The sequence below is a fragment of the Mixophyes fleayi genome, chromosome 1 (genome assembly GCF_038048845.1).
Source record: "Mixophyes fleayi isolate aMixFle1 chromosome 1, aMixFle1.hap1, whole genome shotgun sequence".
Lineage (NCBI taxonomy): Eukaryota > Metazoa > Chordata > Amphibia > Anura > Limnodynastidae > Mixophyes > Mixophyes fleayi.
The window spans coordinates 62,742,710-62,746,322 of NC_134402.1; the positions used below are offsets into that span (position 1 = coordinate 62,742,710).

General features: G+C 40.3%; 1 non-coding gene across 1 annotated transcript; it reads left to right on the forward strand.

Annotated features, from left to right (window-relative positions):
- The first annotated feature begins 2,939 nt into the window (after positions 1-2,939).
- Positions 2,940-3,011, forward strand: TRNAA-UGC (transfer RNA alanine (anticodon UGC)). Its single transcript has one exon. It is a non-coding gene; the product is annotated as a tRNA-Ala (tRNA).
- Positions 3,012-3,613: the final 602 nt, after the last annotated feature.

Consider the following 3,613-nt stretch of genomic DNA (forward strand, 5'->3'; position numbering starts at 1 on the left):
TGAGTAACCACTCTGGGATTTGAATTTCACTAAGACACAGCTATTAGAGAAAATTTGCCCTCTTTATCATTTTAATTTATATTGTTATTTTTATTTTCATTTTATTTTGTTATATTGATATAACTTACCCAGACAAATGTAAAGTATATATGTTAAACAAATTGCATATTTTATTATATCCTTTAATGATTTTTACATTATTATTTACTCTTATTCTTATGATTTTTTATTCTCTTCTGATTTTAATTAATTTATATTTACTTTTGTACTTATTATTCATATTTTCACTTATTACCTTTATTGAAGGCATGTTATATGAGGTCATTTGCATGAAACAAATACCATTGACTGTTGCCTAGAACACCAAACTAATGTGGCAACTTATACACCATTAATATTGCAATGTATCAGATCCCTTTTACAAGCTAAATGCTATAATGTTGGTCTATCAGAGAATCACTGTCTGCTAATTATGTATTGGTAGAATACAGGTAAAGAATTTAGGTTTCTGAATCCACAGTGTGTGGATAATTAATCGCTACCGACAGGGCCGGATTAACAATGGGTCTGATGGGGCTGCAGCCCAAGGCCTCTCCACAGAAATAAGTCCAGGCTAGCCAGGAGAAAAAAACCAAAAACATTTTTTTGTAAGGGCACCTGGCGCAGGGAGGGGTGGGGTTCAGTGTGATGAGCGGTGCGGGGTGGTCCCGTCTTTAGAGAGTAACGCAGCCAATCGCAAGGCTGCCTGTTGCTGATTGGGGTGGGGGCTGCGCCTAAAGTTGCTGTGTGTGACTCATGCTGTACCAACTTTCACCCAGTCCCAGATGGAGGTCAGCGGCGCTCATTACAACAGGTAAAAACAATTCATTTTAAACGGGATAGGTGACAACAGGGGACATGTGACAACTGGCCCAACAACAAATATGTGACAACAGACCCAACAAGGGATATGTGAAAAAATAATATGCATGTGTGAATGGCCCATGTGTATTAAAGCATAAGGATCCGTTCCATTTCTTACAACAAAATTACCAACTTTTTCGATGAAGATTATACCCTGGTGCCACTGACAGTTCACTGTGTTTGACTATTGAATTTTGTATTAAGTCTGCTCAGATGTATGAACACTTGAAGAAAGAATAGTCATATATAACAAATCTTATACATTCCATTTTGGCCATTTGAGGTGTTAGAAGGTATGAAAATGACCAAAAGCTGATAATCACATTCTCACACATTAACTGTACAGTTTGTATCAATAAAAATTGTATTTTGCTATCTGTAAGGATGCAATGTGTTGTATGATGGTCACAAGGTTGCCCTCTGTATTGTGTGGCGGTGACAAGGGTGCTATGTGTTGTATGGTAGTCACAAGGTTGCTCTCTGTATTGTGTGGTGGTGACAAGGGTGCTATGTAGTGTGTGGTGGTCACAAGGGTGCTATGTAGTGTGTGGTGGTCACAAGGGTGCTGTGTATTGTGTGGCAGTCACAAGGGTGCTGTGTATTGTGTGGCAGTCACAAGGGTGCTGTGTGGTCTTCTGCTGCTGTAGCACATCCACTTCAAGGTTGGATGTGCTGTGCATTCAGAGATGCTCTTCTGCATACCAGCCATGGTTAATTGAGTTCCATGTAAACTTAAGAGAATGTTGTGTGTAAAAATTCCAAGAAATCAGCAGTTCCTGAGGTACTGAAACAACTCGTGTGGAACCAACAATCATTCCACAGTAAAAGTCACTTCAAGCACATTTCTTCTCCATTCTGGTGGTGTCTGAACTACAATTGGAATTTGTGACCATGTCTGCCAGGAAAGTGCTGGCAAATTTTAGCCTGGGGGGTGGGCAAGACTCGACTCAGCATCCTATTGGGAACATTTTAAAGGAAAAAAATGCAGATGGCCCAGTGACCCAGCCCAAGTTAGTCCACTATGAGACCAGCCTGGGGAGCAGGTGCCCCCCTGCCCTCCAGCCCAGCTGCCGCTGATGTCTGCATGCTTTTATGCATTGAGTTTCTGCCACATGATTAGCTGATTAGATATTTGCATTAACTAGCAAGTGTTCAGATATAACTAATAAAGCAGACAGTGAATGTTTATATATTAGGATCAATATAGATACATATAATAGACAGTGTATTTATATATATTTATACGTAGATTCAAGCTTTATTTTTTTTACATCTTTCAGCACCCTGTACTTTGTTCAATGTTTCTGTTAAAGTACTTTATAAATAAAAATAAACATTGTTTGTATCTTTATCTTCAATGGACAATAAAATGACATACCTTTATCTCTCAACTGTCCAGATTCCATCAGGATAGTCCTGATTTTAAGGGACTATCCTGATCAGCCAGGAGCTTGTCCCGGCATGAGGGACAGCTGGGACGTATTTCCACTCCTCACTTTACATACATGCTGTGTGATCCAGTTAGTGGTGCACTCTGTATATAAGGGAAGATGTGAGGGAGATGTAGGTGGTTGGAGGAAAATGCAAGATATGCCCTCCTTGGTGGTGGCCATGCCCACACACAGCGGGCCACACCCGCACACCACTGGCCACACCTCCAGTGGGATGGCACTTCTCACAATAGGCCCTTTATCATTTTCAGCCCCTGGCCCATGTGACCCTTAATCTTGCCCTGGCTACCAAGGATTGACTATTCAATTCTTAAATATCGGATGCAAGAAAGTGTAATTAATTTCTAAAGAAAGTATGAAGTGGCACAGAAGCGTGTCAAGGCTTTTAATTCTTTGATACAATTACAAATCAGACAGGATTCCTCTGAACTATGAGGATTTTGCTTTGCTAATACTAGTAATACTAATACTATGTACTAATGTAATACTATGTACTAATAAACCAAGTAATACCCTGTACTATAGTAAAGTAGAGGTTTTAATATGACATGAGTCCAGTATGTAGCATTTAGCAAAGACATGTAAGGGGATGTAGCTCAGTGGTAGAGCGCATGCTTTGCATGTATGAGGCCCCGGGTTCAATCCCCGGCATCTCCATCTTTTGCAAAAAGACCTTATATACGGTTGAAACAAGTCCATTTAATTAGAGTAAAATATGCAATTTCCCTACTATGCATGTGCCCAAAAAATGCAGGCTTGGCTTACCTGTGGCACTCCAGGTGTTGTGAAACTACAAGCCCCAGCATGCTTTGACAATATATAGCTGCTTATTGCTGGAAGGGTATGCTGGAACACAACACTTGGATTGCCACAAGTTAGCCATACCTGCTGTAGAGATTCAGAGACACATCATACAGTAGATCAACATGCTTAATGAGGGATTTAGAGTATGAGGAAGGGACGTGTAGATGTTGACAAAAGTGAAGTATTGAGAGCCTGCCTTACACTTAAACATGAGGAATTGCCCATCAGACAATGAGTGGAACGGAGCTACGGATAAGTATTCTGCTTGGACCTGTGGTTGGAGTAGAACAGCATAGGGAATCTTTTGGAGGACAACGATATAGTTGAATATAAGGAGGTAAAGAACGTGAGTGAGAGGTGTGTATTTAGGGTACTGGAAGAAGGAGGATATGGAGGGCTAACCAGCAAATTTGTCAGTCGATTAAAATAGTGTGTAAGGCAGAGAAAATAAGCAT